The following is a 22,933-nucleotide window of genomic DNA, read 5'->3' as shown; positions in this document are numbered from 1 at the left end:
AGTGTTAATGAAAGTAGTTGTTATTGATCAGTGATGATGGGTCTTATATAGCTGGAAGGTTGGCTGACTTAAAAAATCCTGATCCAAAAACAACTTGGGGTACAATCCTACTTTATAACAAGTGTTTTATACTCTTATTCCCCACTGACCTTAATAGGAAATAAAAGCTATTACTAATTTGTGGAATCTATGGTTTTTAGATTAGGTAAAATAACCCAGCTCACAAAGAGGATATTTTTCTGGTCTTTTTATAAAATATAATACACAATCTTTAAATAAATCTGATTTCCTGCCAGTCTCCAGAAAATAGTAATCCATGAGATTATATGAATTTGTGAAAACTAGGTTTTATTCTTGTAATGTTGCTAGACATTTATGACCAAAACTTCAGTAACACAGTGTGGCAAGAAAGACTTACCCTGACTGGGTGAGGAGCGAAGCTGGTGGGATGCCAAGCTGGAACAAGAGTGCGGTAAAAGTGAAATCATGGCAGGAGAAAATGCTGTGCTAAAAGTAAAAAAGGAAAAAGAATGGCGGAGCCAGAAGGAGCCAGGGCCAGCTCCTGCATTGGCATGGGCATGCTTTATGGCAGTGTGCTGGTGCCGATTAGTCGGCCAGCCCCCTGAGGCCGAGATAAAAAGCTCAGCAGAAGAGCAGCTCAGGGGACTGGAAGCAAGTTCCCCAATGGGCCCAGAGTGGCCTGGAACAAAACAGATTCTCACTGAAGGGACATGGTGGCTGCCCCAGGAAGGGGGTTTCCAAGACAGAAACAGCCATACAAAGCTCAGTGACCTACCTGAAGAATAACCGTGGACATTGGATATCTCCAGCCCAGATTGGATCCAGATGGGACCTGAAGGGACAGAAAGAAATGGACGTCTGAATTGCGGCAAGTGTAGAGCTGAGAGAGAGAGAAAGAGGCACTGGGGAGCAAGGTAACCTGGTGTCAGGAAGACGCTTAGATAGGATCAAGCACAGTCAGGGAAAACTCAGATGAGATATCCCAAACTGACCACCATAAATTCAGAGGACTGGGTCACCAGAGTCTATATTGTACCAGCACTAGCAATCCAGAAACAACATCTTTGGGTGGCATTAGGTGGGGTGAAGGGAAGGCAGAGCCCCAAGTAGGAACAACAGTCAGGAAGATTGAAGAAAAGTACCAGGAAGGGCGGGACAAACCGTCTTCCTCCCAATTAAAATAACTTATTCCTGCAAGAAATGGCAGGAGAGAACCCCTGGGGAACCTTCCAAGATCTAACCCAGTAACAAGCCTGTTTCTTCCTTGAGTGACAGCAAAACCAGAAAAACCCCTATGGACATGACGCACGGGTGAACAGCATGGGAGACTACGTGCAGGTCAATCTTTTTTTGGGAAAAAAAACCCAGCAGAAAGAAAAAAAAAAAAGAACGGCTTAGTCTTTTCATTGTAAATAATGTTGAACTAAAAGGTTGAATGGTAGGGGAAGATGAAATATTATTTCACACAGCAATTTCTCAAACAAACAACTCAGCAGTTCCCAACTGAAAGTTATCTATACACTGGTGCATGACTTGTAATTTAGTCTTTATTGTAAAACAAATATTCAGTGGCCATTTGAGTGTTCTTGTTACATTTATGTAAAAGTGTTCATATTTATAGTAGAAGTAGATGGCATGAACAAAGTAGTTTTCTTCATCTATATTTCATTGAGGAAGTCATGCAGTGAAAAGCACACTCAGCAGACTTCCATCCATTATGATCCCTGTAGTCACAGAGGTCTAAATTAGCATAGTGGTACTTGAAGCAAGACCCTCTCTCTGGAATATCCTACAATCTATAATTAAACAAGTCAGCCACACTAACATTCTTTAGCAAATGATAAATCTCCAGGGTGCAATAGGGTGGGTAAAATATGGACTAATACCACAATTATATTTTCAACATGTGCAGGTGATTGGGTTTTAGTATTAGGCCTAATGGTTTTTATAATTAAATCAAAATAGAAAACAAAAAATGTCATTTGGCATTTGAACATGTAACATAAATCAAGCTGTGCACATACATTATTTAACACATGAATATATTATCGTTCCCTTGCCCTCCTTCCATCTTGCCTCTTTTGTTTGACTAGGGAATTTCTCTAATGTGTTCAGCACTTACCTCACTAAGGATTTATGCCTTATTATGGCCTGTGTGTCCTATTCCAATATAAATAAATAGCAAGAACAATTAAATCATTCTAATAGAATATGTAGCAAAATGTAAGTAGCACTTTCAACCCTGACTACTTTAGGGTTTGATGGCAACTTTATGGTGTACCTTATGTAACAGGGAATCCTAACCCTGGCTAATAGAAGGAAGCAGGAACAGGCAAGGGGAATGCTATTGCAGAGTGTTAAACTGTAGGGCTCTGAACAGTTAAGAGCCCTTGCTGCTGATTTGGATAATTGGCAGCATCTAGGCCCTGTTTTAAAGACAGCATGGAAGTGACTGGAAGGGGAGGGCTTAGCAGCCATATAAGTCTGAGCATAGGGGTAAGAAATTAGCTTTGTCAAAATCTTCACCAGAGAGGGTAGGCTGAGAGGGTCAAAACCCAGTAGTGTGGAGGCTACATGGGCTGCCTGGGCGACACTCTTTGCTCTGAGCCCTGCAGGAGCTGGCAGAAGTGAAGGAGCTAAGACTGATGAGCAGATGCCTGAGCAAATGAATGAATTAGAGGAAGATCCACAAGGCATGGGCAGGGCTATGAGAGAAGCTGGAAGCCACATTTAATGTCCCTAACATTAAAACATGTAAATCCAGGAGGCCTCAATTAGTGCTATTAGAGTCATAGTTGTTTTTTTGTTTGTTTGGGTTTTTGTTTTTTTTTTTGGGGGGGGGAGACTACTGCGACCAGGGTGTGTGGGAGGGGGATGATCAGAGCATGGGGGGGCTCTGCCAGGATGTCCCAGAGCCCCCACAGCCCCTGCTGCAGACCGTGAGCTTTTTTTTTTTTTTTAAGTGCTGGGACTAGGCTGGGGCCAGGCGGAGGATGGGGCCGGGCAGGGCAGCCATGGGGGATTCTCCCATGGCTCCTACCACCAGGAAAGGGCAGGCACAGCTGGAGAAGCCACAGCTGCCTAGCTGTGCCTGCCTCTCCCCACAGATCTGAATCTCTGAATCAGTGCCGAATCTCCGATTCTGATTTGGCCGAATTAAATGGGGACAGTGATTCAAATCACCAAATTGAATCACTGTCCTCTGAATCAGCTGAATCTGAATCCGAACTGAATACTTCCCTATGTGCACAGGCCTAATAGTTGGTTCCCACAAGGAACTGAGTTTTTGGTTTTGGGACCCAAGACACTGAGGCAGGACAAGTGGCCGCAGAGCTAAAGTAGTAGCAATGCCTTGCTTAGGCAGGTATTAGGGCCAGAATATGGCTGCCCAGTGATACGCACAGCAGATTAGAGCACCTAAGGCTTACTCTAGTCTCTGAGGGCAGCCTCCCATATTTATATAAATTAGAGAGCAAGGTGTGGCTGGCAAGTATAGGACAGGTCCCAAGAGACTAGAAGTGGTGGGACAGGGTTGGAGTGGCCACTAGGAGGCACCAAAGCCATCTTCCACTCTACATTTCTGAATAGTTTGTATATTACACAAAAAACAGAACATTGTTATTTGTAGATCTTTCATCTCAAAAATATCTCAGCCTATCATTTTAGGAACATAGCTAATAGGCCCCAGCTTAAAAGTTATTCACTTGAATACTATTTTACATATTTGAATGGCCTCATTCACTTCAATTTTATTTCTTGCTAATAGAATTCATATGCTCTTTAGGTCCAGGGAACACCTTTTTCCCCATAAAGTGCACTATCACCCCATTTTGGGGATTAACATGGCTCACTTTCCCCACCACCCAGCAGCATATGTTCTCACCTGCCATGTCTTGGTGTTTTAAGTTGCTATGTTCCCTCGGTTTGGTTAAAAAGCTACTCTTACGAGTATTTTTTCTCCATGACTCCCTGTGGTTTTGGGAATAGGCTACACACAACTGTAGGTCCAGATGACTGACCTCATTCTGATCTGTTGTGAATACAACTCTCTTGCCTGCTGTTGAGGCCAACTCTCAATTGCCTACCAACTCCCTCACTAACATCCTTGTCCCTGGCTCATCGGCAAAGCAGTATCAGGGCTCTGGGTCACCCACAAAGATTATCTTTTTCATCTCCCTTTTTCCTTGGCCAAAAGGAGTTCACCCCTTGAAGAGCTCCTGCCTGTAGCCCATCTCCTGTTCAGCTGCCTAGCCCTTTGGCTGAACCTCTTATATATTTCCAAGAGGAGATGGGGCTCTTGTTCATGGCCCTTTTCTACATAAAGTAGAAGACTTAGTACAGTGCTGTGCTTAGCACAATGGGGTCCTGGTCCATGACAAAGGTCATTAATTGCTATCACAGTATAAATAATAAAAACACCACAGGTGAAATTCTGGAGGTGTACAAGTCAGCAAGTGTTTTGCTATTGACTTCAACTCAGAAGACTTTGTAGCATAGGGTAGTGAAAGATAGCAAAATTTTTGCTTTTCCTGTTGATTTCCTACCAATTAATGTACATTTATTACTGCTAATTAAGGGAGAATGATGCCTGCTAATTGAAAAGCCGGGTTGAAAGCTTAGGCCTGAAGACAGAAAAAGAGACTTTTGTTACCACATTTGCTCACCACTTTGGGGTGTGCTCATTTATTAGGTGTATATTTCTGGGGTCTCTGTAATTCTATCAATGTGCTGCTTATGTTACTTGGATTTCTATACGGAGCTGTATCTCTCCCTTTTGTAAGTCCTCACCCCCAATGGAGCTATCTTACAGGACTTAGTTTCAATGTGGCTGGGTTCTTCCAACCACCACATCAATCAAACACATACATGCACATACACACACAGATTAACAGGACACACCTGAGCCAGGCAGGGTTATTTAGCATTTACAGGCTAATACCCTCATATGCCTTGAACTCAGTTCATCCCTTATTTCAGCAGAACATAATAAATCCAGTTAGACACACATACACACACACACTAACAGAGTACTTTTGAGTGGGCTGGGTCCAGCTGATACTCTCATGCACCTTAAAACTCAGCACATCCCAATCTCTTGTCACAATAGTCCTAGTAATAACTCCCTTGATGAGTTATCCCTCCCACCATAGTTTTGGGCATTACAGGGATCTTTGGCTTAGGTAAAAGAAGTGTTGCTGCAGAGCAAATGGGGAGGTCAAGGGAAAGGAAGAGTAAGTGAGGTTCAGAGAGAGAGTATAGTAACCAGCTTGAACATAAAAGTTATTTATTGCCAGGTATATAAATTTATGATCATACCAATAGTAATAGACATACAAGAGAGACAAATAAAACCATTACAATATTACATAGTTTCAATTAGGTATTTGGGGAAGCCTAGCTTAAATTTGATTAGCAAAAGTCAGATTTAGAAAGTTTTGCCTGGAGTAAGAGAGAGAGAGACTTGGGGTCTCATCACTCAGTGAAGCTTGAACCAGTTGAGGTTCCCAGGTGTTTGTTGGAGCTTGCAGACAGGCAGAGTCCTCAGCATGATCAACAAAGGGATTCCAGGCAGAAAAGGAGTGGAACTGCTGCAGCTTTTGGATCCAAGCACCAGGACAGAAACTTGAGCTTGGGTAGGGGGGTTTGTAGAGAACTAACAATGACTCAAGGGAGACCACTAGGTTTGTTTAGAGGTAAACAATGGCTCATATGCTGGATAATAGGAACTGATGACTCCTCTCCCACTGCATCTTCATTGTCTTTTGTAAGTCCTTCCTCTAATCAATTTTTGTTTGGCATGGGGTGGGAAGGGGGAGTCCTTTGTGAGTCAGACAGGCTGGGTCCTGTGCCAGGGTTTCCCAAGAACACAGAGCTGACGGGTAACACTTTCACCATGGACCTGGTTCCTGTCTACAGCTACAAATTTGCAAATGTGTTCCAGCCTGCAGACACTCCTTATCTCTGATCCTACACTAGGGCCTGTCCCAGGAATGCTGGGAGGGCAGCAACAGCTGAACTCTCTCCAGTGGCCCAACACAGTTCTCAGCTGGTTGAAGGGTGCAGGGAAAGCTGCAGCTGGATTCCTCCCCATCACAGAAGAGTCAAGCACAGAAGGATTCATTCTAGTGAGAAACTCTCTTACAGAGGAGATCTTCCAGGAGTCAAGGTGGAAGAGGCAGGTTTCCTCTATGAGGAGCTGGATATATACCTTTTCAGTTCACAATACATGATGTACTAAGTTAGATGTCTGACAGCTGAGTAATACAGTCCTAGCCTCATGTTGTGCAAAATCTCACACCAACATGCAGTCAGACAGATCTTATATGAAAAGTATAACTAGTGGTCTGATTTTAGGCCTCTCTGATATACCTGTCCAAGAAGCAAAAAATAAATTCCTGTTCTGCTCTGCAAGGCACATTACTTGTTTGTACATGTATTTTCCTGTAACTTCGCAACTGCAAAACCTCATGATATCAAATCGAAACACCGAAAAGAATAAATTCTGATTAATCTTACCTTGAAAAACATTAACAGTTTTATCACTTAGAGAGCAAGAAAACAAAGGGCTTAGTTGGAAAAGTAATAAATAAACACATGAAACACATTGCTCTGATGGCTATGAAACAGTGACAATTGAAGCACTTAGAAATGCTGCCACAGCTGTGAGCAACAGCAGAATTATAGAAATCTCTACCAAAGTGAACAAGGGAATCAGAATGTCAGAATCAAATGGACCAAAGTAACCCCAATATTTTACAAGATGATTTTACAATAACCTGGGAACAGCTAAAATACTGTTGAAAGTCAGATAAATTCAGAGGGCTAGCTATTTATATTGAACTGGAACCTACAAGGGCGAGTTATGAACCTGTACCAGCTCAGAACAATAACTTGTCCTTTTATCTGTGTATCCTTGTAAGAAAAACTTCCCCTGTCTTCAAAACTTCATACCTAATATTCCTCCCCTCCTGTAGAACAAGTGGTGGGGCATGGGTGGCATCCAGGATCTTTCCAAATCCCATCATCTAGTACGGCTGAGCAGTCATGATTTGTTCCTGGGACTGGTCTGTAGTAAATAACAACCCCAGAGCAATGGATGGGAACAGTGACACAAATGGTTTTTCTGCACTATTTCTATGCACCATGCTTTGCAGAGAGTGTATTATAAACCACAGTTACAGCCAATACTGAAAGATAATTTGAACACTTACTCCAGTTATAAAGTACATATCTTTATCTAAGGTAAGAAGTGCAGAAATGCATTGTGGCTAAACAACTTGAAAAGAGAGCAAAATAATCAAACTGGACCTCATGCTGAAAACAGAGTCCTTTAGGAAAGGCAAACATGTCTTTACTTTGACATTCTAAGCATTGGCAGTTAAAGACAGACTCAAGTCAACAAGAATCCTGCACTACTTATAGAATTTTAAATGCCTTGAGCTCTCAGAAGTGGCCAGAGGTAAACTATCTGTTCCAGTAGTAGTTACTTTTTAGTGAAAGGTGCATCAATGCACAGGAAAAGAAGACTGTAAGTTCCTTTTACAACTGTATTTTTCTCCTAGGAACTAACCAGGAATTGGTCAATTCAATCTGAAGAAAAGCTGGTAGAACAAAATGTGACTGCACAAAAATGGAAAGGTGTAGTAGTTCCTAGAATCTCAGAACAGACACATCAGTCTTGACCTGTGGAGAAAATATGTAAATTAAGAGAGAAGATTATTGTTTCAGGTCTGCCATGTGAGCCTGAAAGGAAAGCAGCATTTTAGCTTAAAAGTTACAAAAAAGGCACGCTGCATTTGGGACCCTTTTGTTGACTAATAAAGATTTCAGCAATGTAAATTCAATATTCATTGCAAAGAGGTCAGATTCAGCAGTTATTTAATTAAAATTAAAAAATTAAATTCAGGGAGTTGCACCCTCTTCACTCAAGTCAAATTTGTCCCAAAGCATTCAAATAAGTATTCAAACATCAGCAAATTTGAGACAACAGCTTTTTTATTATTAATCTTGAGAAGTTTTAAAATTGATTTATGTATTTGCTACTAGCTGTGTCATCTCTAAATGCTGTGGGACGTGATGGACAAGGTGAGGTACTAGGACTCAAGAGATTTCAGATCAATTCCTGCCTCCTAGGTGACTTTTGCACAAGTCATTTCATTGCTACAGGTCTCATGTTTCCTATATGAAAACTGATAACAATATATATCTTAGTAAAACCCTTGGACATCTAGCAATGCAAATGTTATACAAGAATTAGGCATTATTGCTACTACTATTGTTGCTCACTTGTGGCTGATTTTGACTTCACATTTCATAACCCCTGTTACTGGATGTAAGGTGCAGAGGCAAGTTGCAGAGAAGCAGGTCTACAGAGCTGTAAGTCTTCTAACTGGTAAGGGACAACCCTTGTGGTCCATTAGGGAAGGGGAGCTTGCTCACCAGGGCCACATACAGACATTATACATAGACTGGTCTAAGTAATTGGAAATCAATCTGTATTCATAACAGAACAGAAGTTTGGCTCATATAGACTGGTATAAAAATAGTGCAACCCAGTCTAAGATAGACCTGGATTGATGTGCACTCAAATCTAATTGATTTAGGTTAGACCGGTGAATCAAACTTGTGTACCAGATCCCTACTGGTTCAAGTTAGGTAACTGTCCTGCAGAATCCCAGGATGCTTTGCAGCTTTCCTACTACCTCTCCATTGCAGGGAGGCACACTAGCACTCAGCACACGTTAGTTACTCTGGCCAAATCCAGGTAAGCTCTGTCCCTGAGCTTTCCCAGAGCTGAGCCAGGAAAGCCCCCCTCCCCAGCTCCACCTCCTGCCTCCTACAATCTGCCAACAGCATGCAGGCAGCAGTGGGGGGTTGGGTACCTAGCAGTCAATCATGGGTGGCTCAGGTGGTTGTCTGCTCCCAGTAATCTCTGGTGACCCAGAGAGCCAATGGGGCTTGCTGGGAGGAGTGCAGGAGTGTCCAAAACCTGCTGGCCTCAGCCAGTGCAGGCAGCCTCCCCCCCACCAAAGGTTGAACATGTGGTCTGTTAACAACCAATCTAACCTAGGCTGCTTACAGAAACCCATGTAGGTTAGATCAATTCCTCCTTGGGCTTTTTGAACATCCCAGAACATGTGGAACCAGGTAGGGCATATAAACACAACTGCTAGACTAAGCAGTCTGTCTAGTTCAGTTTATAGAAGATGTTGGGGAAAGGAGCTCTCTGAGGAAAGACTAGAGGCTGACTAGGAACTGCAAGCCATGGGCAGTAAGCCCAAGGGACTGGTTGGGATAGCCAACCAGTAATAGAAGATTTTTATTTGGATTGCACATAGATTCATAGATTCATAGATGCTAGGGTCGGAAGGGACCTCAATAGATAATTGAGTCCGACCCCCTGCATAGGCAGGAAAGAGGGGTGGGTCTAGATTACCCCAGCTAGATGCTTATCTAACCTCCTCCCCCCAGGGAAGGGGAGAGCACCCCCTCCCTGGGGAGCCAATTCCAGACCCTGGCCACTCTAACTGTGAAGAAGTACTTCCTAATGCTAGCTTGTGGCAATTATTTCTTGTAACCCCCGGGGCTGCCTTGGTGAATAAAATCTCACCAATTCCCTTCTGCGCCCCCATCATGAACTTATAGGCAACCATAAGGCTGCCTCTCAACCTTCTCTCGCAGAGGCTGAAGAGGTCCAGGTGCCCCAGTCTCTCCTCATAGGGCTTGGCCTGCAAGCCCTTAACCATATGAGTGGCCCTTCTTTGGACCCTCTCCAGGTTATCTGCATCCCTCTTGAAGTGCGGTGCCCAGAATTGCACACAGTACTCCAACTGTGGTCTGACCAGCGCCCAATAGAGGGGAAGTATCACCTCTTTGGATCTATTCGTCATGCATCTGCTGATGCACGATAAAGTGCCATTGGCTTTATTGATGGCTTCGTCACACTGCCGACTCATGTTCATCTTGGAGTCCTCTAGGACTCCAAGATCCCTTTCTGCTTCCGTTCCACCAAGCAGGTCATTCCCTAGGCAGTAGGTGTGCTGGACATTTTTCCTCCCTAGGTGCAGCACTTTGCATTTCTCCTTGTTGAACTGCATTCTGTTGTTTTCTACCCACTTGTCCAACCTGTCCAGGTCTGCTTGTAGTTGTTCCCTGCCCTCCGGCGTGTCCACTTCTCCCCACAGTTTTGTGTCATCCGCAAACTTGGACAGAGTACACTTCACTCCCTCGTCCAAGTCGCTGATGAAGATATTGAAGAGTATTGGTCCAAGGACCGAGCCCTGCAGGACCCAACTGCCCACACCCTTCCAGGTCGATACCGACCCATCCACTATGACTCTCTGGGTGCAACCCTCTAGCCAATTCGCCACCCACCGGACTGTGTAGTCATCCAAGTCACAGCCTCTTAACTTGTTTACCAGTATGGTGTGGGATACCTTATCGAAGGCCTTCCTGAAGTCTAAGTATACGACATCAACTCCTACTCCTGGGTCCAGGCGTTTTGTAACCCAGTCATAAAAAGAGACTAGATTAGTCAGGCATGATCTACCTGCTACAAACCCGTGCTGGTTTCCCCTCAGCATAATTTGTCCTGCCAGGCTCTCGCAAATGTGAGCCTTGATAATTTTTTCAAAGACTTTGCCTAGGATGGAGGTGAGACTGACTGGCATATAGTTGCCCGAGCCCTCCTTCCTCCCCTTCTTGAAAATGGGACCACATTGGCCCTTTTCCAGTCCTCCGGGACCTGGCCCGTGCGCCATGAGTGTTCAAATATTACCGCCAGTGGCTGTGCAATGACGTCAGCCAGTGCCTTCAGTACCCTCGGATGGAGCTCATACGGGCCTGCTGACTTAAAGGCATCCAGTTCCTCCAAGTGACTCTGCACCATCTCAGGGTCTATGCATGGCAGTCTGGTGCCTTGCTGCTGGCTCTCTACAGTCCCAGTGAGAGCCTTGTCCTGCCCCTCACTTAGGAATACTGAGGCAAAGAACTCATTGAGGAGTTCAGCCTTGCCCACCCTGTCCGTCACCAATTGCTTCTGCCCATTTAGTAGGGGTCCTATTCCACCCTGGGCCACATGTATCCTGAGTGGGGTAGTTAGTCATTTTGAGTGTGAATAAGTGTTCACAGGACCTGGATTTGGGTTAACTGGCTTAATTTAAGCTGCTTAAACCTAAAACAGGAGCAGCACATGCAGGTATTCATCATTTGCCAGGAGTGGGTTGGACAGCTGGAGGTAAGTAACGGGGGAGGGGCTTGTAGGGTTGAGAGAAAGGCTTTTGCCCAGGGGACAGATAGTTGGGGGTTAAAACTAGCCTTGGTCAGGGGCGGGGAGGTTAAGAACAGCACAGTCCTAGGGATGTGGAGAGTGGCTGAGCTTTCCCAGTTCCGGAGTTTTATTAAGAATGTGTATAAGTACTCATGAGGTTGGGTTAATCCTTTATTGATCTATGGTTCATCTCTGAGGTGAACTAGCTTCAGATCAGGTGTACTAGTTTTTGGTTGACCTAATCCCTGTGAATGCCTGCATGCTGAGGCATTTGGAGTATAAATTGATCTAAATATAATACTTGAACATCCTCTTTGTTTGTAAGTTGATGGTTTTATTTGTTTAGCCATGAGGTATGGGGTTGTCTTGAGGAGTATGGAGGCCATCATAATTGGCTGACTTGGGTGCTGTGTATTGGCTGTTGATTCAAGGCTAGAGAAACCTGGCTATGGACTGAGCGAGCAGGCTCACTGAGTCCAAATGAAAATAGCGATACCCAGACTAGCATTCTATTGGGCCAGGAGGATGTGGCCTGATGATAAGCAGGGTAGAGTGAAGAACCAAAGGTCTGAGGGCTGCATCTTCAGTCTATGTTAAGTAACATCAAGGCATTGCAGGTGAAGACAAGGAAGTACACTCATGAGACGGAATGAGAAATGGAATGAGGGTGGCCAATAGAGGGCACCAAAGCTGTCTTAAGAGGCAAAACCCATTACAATGTCCATAGTAGAGGAAGATCCCCACTTATAATCAAAATGAACTACCCAGACTCTTCATCCAGGCAATCTGGGGTAAATATTCTTACCTGCCCCTTCCCTGCTCTTCCCCAAGCACTGCATACCAGGAGCACCTATTTAGGCACTGGAAAGAGACAATTTGAGGGTCATTGGGTCTATACACAAATTGCCCATTCCCTCTCACCTAATGTGCTGATCAGAACAAAGGCTATAAAGGATGATACAATTTGCAGATGGTATAGGTCAACAGCAAATTGCTATTATCCTCTCCCTGCTTCACCATGGGACTCTATGGCAAGATGATCCCAGGGTCTGTTTTTTGGGTAGAACAGCATACACAGCATATTTCTCAGAGCTGTGCCTGAAAGCCCAACATAGTTCCTGATTAATAAAAGAGAAGAGGTTGGAAGCAAACAATGGGCCATACTGTACCTTTTACTAGACCTCCTCATTGAAATGACCTAGTGTGAGGAGCTTGTCACATGGGATATTTAGCATGTGTTTTATATAAATTGTAGTAACCATTACTGTGCCGTATTAAAAGTTAAGTGTTCTGAGCAGTTACTTGGTAATGCTTACTATATTCTCAGTCTGCCCTGGATAGGGATTGAGCTGCCTGTGCCCTCTACAAGTGCACACACACTGACCCAGGCACCAGGTGCCATAGCTTACACATCTGCCTGTGAGGAAATGCAACCTCCATGCCCAAAGCATGTCCCTACTGTGTGCCTAGCACTGCCCAGCCTAGGAACCCCTGCCCCTGGCATGCCAGGACGAGCAGGGCTTCTGCCACTGATGGTAAGCAGGAGGAGACACTGGGAGCTGAGCCTGGGAGAGAGTACTACTTCTGCCACTGGATCTGCACCCTCTGATGGATTCCTGGGCAAATAAAGTCTCTGCCACTGGCAGTCTTGAACTGGCTCTGGTGCTTTGCTGGGGCTGCGACTGACAATCAGCTGATTATACTCCATCATCACATGGGAATCTTGAACTCTCTTATTATTTCCATGGAACAGTCTGAGAATAGTTGAACATGTAGTACTTAGTTCAGAGACACTCCTCCCATGAAAGGTTGTAACCTTGCTACAGTGCAATCATATTTGGCACATTTTAACTCTTGAATGCACAGATACTTATGTTTCAAGTGCAGTTAATACATCTTAGGTGCAACATGACATAGTCCAAAGATGCATAAGTGTTGTTCTAAGTTTGGGACTGCTGTGACATTAACCTATTTAATGCTGCTTTCTTGAGCAAAGGTTGACACATATGATTTGGGCTTGCTTTTGAGCAGATAGATGCTTTGTCATCCAGCACTTTAATCTTTGATGGTAGTACACAGTAGCATCATTGGAATTAACAAAAGCATTTAAAAATAAGATTGTTAAAATTGAAATGATATCGCTACACCATTAAAAATATATATTATTTAGAGGTGGGTGAAAATTGCTGTCAGTTATTGAGTTCAATTGCTATATTTTAGGAACACATCATAAAAAATACAACACAAGCAAAAATGTTCTGCAATTTAAAGAAAAGAAACTGATATCTCTCTCTTGTCTTCTGCCACTCCTGATTGGCACATATTACACTTGCAGTGTTCAATAATCAGTTTTGAAGATGTGCATGCTTGATGGCTCGGGATGTCATAATGAAAGTACAAGCTTTATTAATCTTTTCATCAATAGGAGCCACAGGGTGTCTGTCGCAGCTCATTTATATGTGTTGGGAGTAAATAAACTGTAACAAATGAAAACAGTGTTTATCAATCTGGACAGATGTCAAGTGGTTTACATAGTTACCCTTCTGGAATATACTAGAAATGGTTCTTCAGGCTTTAAAAAAACCCCTGCATAACCATAGTTTGTAATATCTGTATTTACATAGATAGTTTAGATATTTATATTTTACATGCATGGTGCTAAAATCAAAGGAGTGATTTACGCCCACGTAAAAAGAGATTCAGAGCAGAGCCACTATGTCACTTCTTAATATGCAAAGCTGTTTCTTCTATAGGCAAAACAGATCAGAAGGAAAGGAAGATCTCCCTGTCACCTTTTGGCAGAGGACTCTGGCTGCAATATCTAGACACTCTGAGATGAGTTAAAAAAGAAGCCACAGTAGTTAAATTCTCTTGGTTTTAGCACTCAAATGAGATATGGATGCTTGAGTTATGTATATCTGCCAATTTTACTTCCAATGGGGAAAATAGTCCCATTGAATTAATAATAATTAAATAACATGTATAATATTTTACACAAAGGGATTTCAAAGCACTTTACATCAGAAGGCAAAGTATCAGTAGCTTATTTTTGATAGATGGAGAGATAAAAGCAAAGAGAAATTATATGATCTGGTCAAAGCTATAGCCAGTGCCAGTGACACCTTCAAGAACACAGGTTGGACCACTTGTCTACTAACATTTCCAGAAGATCACACTACTGCCTCCTAACAAAGATATATTTAAGACTTTACATAGTAACTAGGTCTGCTAATCCCTAAATTCAGCACCTGCACTCAGTTGCAAAAAAAACAGCCTAATTCTATGTTAAGGTTCTTTCAAATAAACTATTATTAATGGTTCATTTAATAATTTAAATGCAAAGCCTACAGAACCTCTAAAGACTTCCACATTTAACACCAGGTGATTTTAAACAAGAATCATGCCTGTTGCCAGGCCTGAAGCTGAACAAATTTTGTGAATGTTTGTATGATATTATTATTTATTGTTTTAATTGTAATAGAATTGAGTAAGTATTGCAGTGCTTCTTGCATTATGCTGCACACTCTGAAAATGTGCCAGAAAGTGGTTCCTCATAATGAACTGCTACACTATGCCCTTAGGACTTACCCCACAGAAGAAGGGCGGTGCTTAACTGCTTATCTTTCTCCTTGCTCCTGCTTTAGGGGAGTAAAAATGCTCTGTTTGGCTCTTCCACAGCCGGCTACTACCTTCCAACTATGCTCATTCTGCTGCAGTAGATGGCATGTCAGAACTCTGCTTCATCTGTTCCTACCTATACCAGTAAAGGTGTGAGTGGGCACAATCTGTCTGTTTACACATACATGGCTTGCCTCAAAGTCCAAGACGTTCAGACCAAATTAAAGGGAGGAAAGGATAGAAGGACTGAGAGACTTATTTCTCTTCATGCCCTTCAGCCAGAATCAAAATGTAAATCATAATGGATTTAGTTCAAAAGCACCATGTTACTTTGCAGTAAATCAGAAATAAGGAAGTGCATTTGCTCTAAATTGTTTCTGGTCTGTTTTTCTTGTGATGATATAAAAACATGTTTTCATGTGTGGTTTTACAAAATGTAAAATTGTTAGAGTATCATAACACATGAAGTGTAGGGTGACACTGTAAGGCCTCAGGAAACTAAGGGGGTTCTTGGTCTCATACTCAATGCATTTTGACATCCTCAACAAAAGCACAGCATGAACATAACAACAAGGAAATAACTATTTAGGGGTCAGGTGGGGAAGGCAGAACTAAATTAGATAAGTGAAAAGTTAGAATTCCCTACAGTAGTATTTATCTCATAGTCTGCCCTTTGTAACAGCCTTAAAATGGGAATTAAAGCTTTTAAAAATGAAAATGTAAATCTACTCAATAGTTTAAATACTCAGAAATGACCCAGAAATATTCAGACCATGCAGGGAAAAAAGGAGGGACATCAGAGGAATGGAAAGTGAAAAGCAAAGCTTCTGAAGAGTAGATAAAGTAAAATAGGAAGGAAGGAGAAGCCAACACACCTGGAAAGAGGGGGAAAAATACTGCAAAATAGGCAAGGACCACCATGATACACTATGGAATTAAGGAAGGTTCACTGGGGTGGTTAAGTTAAACTCTGAGTACTTAAACAATTTACTTTAGAGGAAGGCTTGAGGTATTAAAGGAGGAACTGAATAAAGTAAAGGACTTCCAGCTGAGAGGTTATTCTCTAGTTCTCTGCATAGAATGCAGGGTTGTTTGTTTTTTATGATGATTACTGCTTAAGAATTTTAGTTACCTGCCTGGTCCTTGTAGGTGAAACCATGTCACATTCAGAATCTTATCAGATAGCCATTGACAGACTCTACTGAGACTCATTAACATAATGCTAAAAATGATCAATCATTACAGCATCTAAAGCCCAAAAGCCTCAAGTGCAGTAATGCCTAATGAAAGCAAGAAACACAGTTTTGTAAATCCATGCAAAAACATACAACAGACATGAGCATAAGTGTGGTTCTAAGCTTGCTGTAACATTAGCAGATTTCATAGAATCGTAGAAAAATTAGGAATGGAAGGGACCTCAGGAATTCATCTAGTCCAACCCCCTGCTCAAAGCAAGACCATCCCCAACTAGATCATCCTAGCCAAGGCTTTGTCTAGCCAAGTCTTAAAAATTTCTAAGGATGGAGATTCCACCACCTCTCTGGGTAGCCTCTTCCTGTGTTTTACTATCCTTTAGTGAGAACATTTTCCTAAAATCTATCCTAAACTTCCCTTGCTGCAACTTGAGACTGTTGCATCTTGTTTTGTCGTCTTCCACCACTGAGAACAGTCTAGCTCCATCCTCTTTTGAACCACACTTCAGGCAGTTGAAAGCAGCTATTAAATCCCCTCTCAGTCTCCTCTTCTCTAGACTAAATACACCCAGTTTCCTCAGTCTCTCCTCGTAAGCCATGTACCCCAGCCCCTTCACCATTTTTGTTGCCCTCCGCTGGACTATCTCCAATTAGTCCACATCCTTTCTGTGGGGGGGAAGGGGGGCAAAACTGAACACAGTACTCTAGCTGTGGTCTCATCAGTGCTGAATAGAGGGAAATAATCACTTCCCTTCACCTGCTGGCAACACTCCTACCAATGCAGTCCAGAATGCCATTAGCCTTCTTTGCAACAAGGGTGCACTGTTTTAAATAGTATTAGTATTAAATAGATTTATTACTATTTTCTTGAGCAAAAGATAACAGATATGATTTAGGCTGTGTTTTGATCTAATAGATGTGTTCAGTATTTTCAATAAAACATTACCATCATATATAGAATTGCTGTGTCTAATGATATAATAATTAGGGACCTACTTAAATTATGGTTTCATGATTTTCACGGGAACAGTGGAAAAAAGGTGATATCTGTGATCAGCATGAAAAACGGCATTGGCTGCAATTTCCCAGGAAATCAACTGAAAAACAAAAGCTAATAAAAATAAAATGTTGATTCCCCAGTGGCAGCCAGCAGTCCTTGCTGCCTCTGCAGCCCAGGCTTGCAGCCCAACCAGGAGGAGAAGGTGCTGGTTTGCAGGGAAGAATGAAGTGTCCACCCACAAATTCCAAGTCAAAAACTTAACTGATGTAACTCATTACAGTTACATTAACCTTGATAATAGAACAGCTAAGACAAGGGAAAACCAGTCATCTGGTCAATAAAGTATTGGGATCTAAGCTAACAGTGGAAAAGTAAGAGATATATTGTTAATATAAATAGATCAGTTGATATTGGAAATATATGGAGAAAGGCAATTCTGTTTTATAAAGACTGTCACTATTACATTTTTTCCTCCTGATATTTGGCTTGTTTATCCCAGCAAAATGAAGATTTCATACATTGTAGTTGTTTTATGTAGACCATGCTGGTAAACATCCTCTACATACGTGCATACAACAGGGAGTGGTAGAACTATTTAAACTACAAATAATGCTAATACAAAGTTATAAAAATCTAGTCTGAAGAAGACTTCCAAGAATTAGAGAAGTGAGGGTTTGGAAAAAAACATCCAATGGGAGTAGTGGGGGAGGAACTGAATAAAGTAAAGGACTTCCAGCTGAGAGGTTATTCTCTTGTTCTCTGCATAGGATGCAGTTTTTTTTATGATGATGACTGCACCCAAACAAAAAAAAAAAACCCTTACTATTTTTAAGAGGCCTGATCAAATTATGAAAAAGACTATAAGACTTGCTATATCTAGAGGGTGAATTTAATGACCTGCTAGGCCTTTGTTCTTATATATATGTATTTGTTTTATACCCATGTAAATGGAAATGATTGCAGCCAACTCCAGGGCAAATTTCTCGTGACCTGACCTGAAATTGCAGGCCATGCAAGCCCAAATATCCTGGCTTCAAAGGCAGGCTGCTGTTGGGTGCTCCTGGGACTTTAGAATAGGTTCTGTTAGAAATTCATCACATTTGAACCACCTCCATGAAATGTTTCTGCTGCAACAAAAAGGTAAAGTCTAGTGAAAATTAGTTTCTTTAGAATTCTCCAAATTTTTCTAATCAACATATTTTCCACAACACAATGTAACCAAAATGCTGGTCTGACACCTCAAATTAGCTATTTACAGTAGTATAAACATGCATTATATTTAATCATACTATTTCATACAGTTGATGAAAACCATGAACAAAAGGGAATTCAGTCATATTCCTTTCAGAACACTAAACATTTTTTCAATAACTGTTCAAAGCAGCAGCTGTAAATTATCTTCACAATATTTTCCAGTACTACATATTTTCAGAACAGTTTCATTTTAAATTAGCCTTTTAAGCAACTAATTGCTTACTTCTCCAGATATCTATTGGCAAGGCAAAGATTTATGGCACAAAAACTGTATTTCTCTATATTTTTTATTCTGTTCACATTCCAGCATTACATTCAGGGAACACACGTGTAGCAGTTTACTGCCAGCACTTTGGGATGACTGCATATTTGAGGAACACAAATCCATGCTTGAGTTGTATAGATTTAACAAAAATAGGTGTTAAAACCTTTTAACTATAACATAATATTATGCCATTATATTTAATAATTTATAGTATGACATATATTACTTATATTTACTACATTTATGTTATATAATATCATGGTATAATAGTGTTATAAATACACCATAAATTTAAAGGTCAGTATTCTGACCTTCAATTTCCAACTCTGCAAGTTAGCCTCACCAAGAAAACTGAAACTTGCCTTGCCTTTACTATAAAGTTCCTGTTTCAAGTCTTGTGAGAATATGGAAAAGTGGGGTAGTAAAGCATTCTTATGCATAGAAAGGCTACTACTAGCCCAGGACATTTATACAGAAGAACAGTTTTTTTCAAATATAATTGCATTTGAATTTGTACTTTGTTCTTGGTACCCCCTTTTCCATAGAAGGGTTCAGTTATTGTGGGACAATACTTTCATAATGGACTAGAGATTTTTTTGTAACCATCTTGAAACATCTTGGAAACCTCCAGTGTTAATTTTGATAGATTAAGATGTCCCAGAGCGGCAAAGGTTTTAAAGTTAAACTTATATAATACAACATTAAACTAAACAGGGTTTGCTATTTCAAATACAAAATACTTGACTCAATCCAGTGGCAACAACTATCATTAAACATTTTTAAGATATTTTATTAGAGATATAGAAAAAGAATGGAAAAAAAACAGTTAAAGCATTTGTATTGTAAAATACTAAGTAAAGCTTTCATTTTAACAATATCTTTTTTCCTTTCCCTGCTTGCAAAGAGGCTCTATAAGGAAGAAAGAAAGAAAGAAAAAGAAAATAAACTGTTTGACAATCTCTTAAATAACATTAAAGGTCATAATGTCTCCTCTGGGGAAAGAGAAAAGTTAGTAAAGATGGCTACAGCTGTTCTTGCAGTTGCTGCTGCTACCTTTGGAGTCTGCTGGAGTTCCAGTTCCTTGAAATCAAAGCAAAATAAGCAAAAACCAAAAGGGAGAAGAAAAAAATTGGTAGAGAGAGAAAATGCAATTCCTATTTTTAGCTTAGCTTTACTGCACTGCTTTTTACCAGTATCAGTATAAGCCTTTTACCAGTATCAGGGCGTTTAAGACACTGCTTTTAGTTTGTGTGTAGTGTTCAGTTCAATCAATTGAAGTTCTGGCACTTAGTTTATGCTGTTTGAAATCTGAGCAGGCGAAACCTGTACAAGTATGCAAAGTGCTGTCTATAAGCAACCTGCAATGCTAAAAACACCCAGACAGGGGCACCCAGAGAATTCATCCCAGCATGCTTTGCAGACTCCCCCTTTGCCTGGATACAGGTGGCAGCAACCAAGGTCATAGGTCGAGGATAATTGCTTGGTGCCCCAAGGGACCATGCCTCTCCAACATGTCTTCCTCCCCTTACAGTTGTCAGACAGCAGACCTACAGCTAGTCTGCTGTCTCCCAAGCCTGTGTATTTTCCCTCCAGCAGCCCAATAAATCCTTACCCTTGTGCACCAGTTGTCAGATCCAGAACAAATCAATTGATTTCTCTTCAGATCTCTGGCTCTTCAGATAGAGTTTGTGATGGTGCACTGGGTATAGCAAAACCCCCAGTTTTTCTTTATTACAATTTTAAAATACGTTCCCTCCCCTTCTCTTAACCATTTCTAACTTTCTCTCCACCCTCTCTATCCCTTATAAGTGATTACAAGTAGTACTAGGTAAGCTAAGCTAAGTTCTTATATGCTATTATTAATGAGTCCCTTTTTATATTGTAAATAGCACTCTGTTATGTTTGTATTGATTTTTACTGTTTTATATTGTATTATATTGTATTCCTATCATTTGTACATTGATTTTTATTGTTTCATATTAACATTGTATGATTCAGGCCTGCAATGTGGGTTGGCATGAGTGATGTCAAGTATATATTTTGTGTGTCAGGTTCCCATCTTGTTCCTATCTTGCCCCCATGCCCTGTTGTGTAAGTCTGTTGTAACCTATGACTCATACCTACCCCTCCTTTGTAACTTGGTTCCTGAATGAGTGGGGATGAATGAGGGTGCTTGAGAGACAATGCCAGTAGGTCTAAAAATAGCTCCCTCTGAATGACTGAACCATCAACTTGACAACCCAACCATCACCGTTCATTGACCCTCCCTGGCTCAAGATTTGGAAGGCAAAGACTGCTGCAGAAATCAGTCAACCCACCATTACAGACACCTGAAACTACATTTCCTTACCTAGGAGTGCACATGCTCAGTACACCATGGGTTTACTCTTGCGGGCATGTCACTAGGGTCATAGGTAGTCTGCCCCATAAAAAGGGGTAGTGAAGACAAACCCAGTGGGACGCCCTCTCCATCTGGACCAGCACCACACCACACCACACCACTTATCCACCCAGAGGCCCTGCCAGTGGCTGAACAAAGACCCCTTTCCAGCTTGAATAGGTAGCTATCACCCCACACCCTCTCTTCAACCAAGGACTTGGACTCTGTTTCTCTTCCCTGCCTCGACTCCAACCCTTCCACTGAGTCTCTTTCTCCTGCTGCCATTGTGAGTGCTGGTGTGTGTGGGGGGGAACCAATAACTTCATGAGGCTGTATATTGTGTTGTCTGTTTAATGAACCTGTTATTCTGAAACCCTGAGTTGGGTTTTTGTCTGTTTCCTAACTGTTTTCTCCTTGCCACCACTTATCTGCCCCCGATCTCCCAGCTGTCTGCCTCAGTTTCCAGCCCCAAGCTCCCATATTTCTGCCTCAGTTTCCAGCCCTGAGTTCCCAGCTGTCTGCCTCAGTTTCCAGTCCAGAGCTCCCAGCTTTCTCCTTCAGTTTCCAGCCCTGAGCTCCCAGCTTTCTGCCTCAGTTTCCAGCCCTGAGCTCCCAGGTTTCTTTCTCTCTCTCTTTCTGGGCTGTCTCCTCCTTGCTACTGGGCCTTTCCCCTTGCACCAGTGACCTTGAGTAACCCTGGGGTCACTTGACCTTAAGTAACCCTAGCTCTCCCCCAGTCTGCTGGTTCTAATCCTGACCCCAGCAACTTTCACTTCTGGCACTTTCACTGTCTCATTTTAACCCCCATCTATCTCCCTCCTTCCCCTCTTTCTGGAGACCTTTGACCCTTGATTCACCCTCCCATAGTCACCAAGCACCCTAGGTATCCCAAATGTGGGTATTAACAATTGAATTCTGTCTAACTTTTGGTGTGTATAGTGTATAGGTGTTTGAATTGGTAATAGGTGTGCATGTGCCTAGGCGGGTAATTTTGGATGTGTATTTGCTTAAGTTGGTAGTGTGTGTGTGCATGCCTGGTGGGGGTGTATGCACCTACAGTGTGTTTATGTGCCTAATTGATTTGTGTGTGTGTATGTGCGATTGTACAGCACGCCTTCCTGTCTAACAGTGTGATATTGAGATCCTGAGCATTGGTCTGACCCCACAGGGCAACACTGAGTTAATAGGAATGAGGGGAGCAGGGATGGGCCACACAGTCTCCATGTACGTGGATAGATCAGAGGGTTCCAGTCCCCATAGGAGCTGGCAGTGTCCCTGAGGGGGTGCAGTCCATGTGGTTCTTGTCCCAGTAGGTGTAGCAGTCTCCCTGTGGGATGTAGGTCAGGGAGCTCTGTTTCCCATGGGAGTGGGCCAGGCAGTGTCCATGCTGGGAGGTCTGGTGTTTCCAGTGCCCATGGTGGCAGGCTAGACATACCTGGTCATCTCTTCTGCCCACAACTCCTCTCATGCACAGGCATAGCTGAACCCACCCTAGACTCTCATCCCACGAATGGGCACAAGTTGATGGAGAGGAGGTACAGATTGGACATCTGAAAAAAACTACTTCACAGTTAGGGTGGCTAGGAGCTGGAACCAACTTCCAAGGGAGGTGGTGCTGGCCCCTACCCTGGGGATCTTTAAGAAGAGGCTGGATACCTACCTGGCTGGACTCATTTGAGTCCCGTTTTTTGTTTTTAGGGTTCTTTTGTTGTTCTCCCGCCCTGGCGGGGGGTCGGGCTAGAAGATCTATTAGGTCCCTTCCGACCCTAAAACTATGAAACTATGAAACTATGAACCTTATCTGAGAGCCCGTTCCATGTACAGTCTGTATTCATGAGGTGAAATGCAGAGTGTCAGTGTGGGGAGAGGGGAGCAGGGGTTCAGTCCCAATGGGGAAAGGTCTACAAAGTTTGTATATAGAAGGGGAAAATGT

Source organism: Alligator sinensis, unplaced genomic scaffold, assembly GCF_000455745.1.
Source record: "Alligator sinensis unplaced genomic scaffold, ASM45574v1 scaffold56_1, whole genome shotgun sequence".
In the NCBI taxonomy this organism is placed as follows: domain Eukaryota; kingdom Metazoa; phylum Chordata; order Crocodylia; family Alligatoridae; genus Alligator; species Alligator sinensis.
This window is presented reverse-complemented; position numbering follows the sequence as displayed.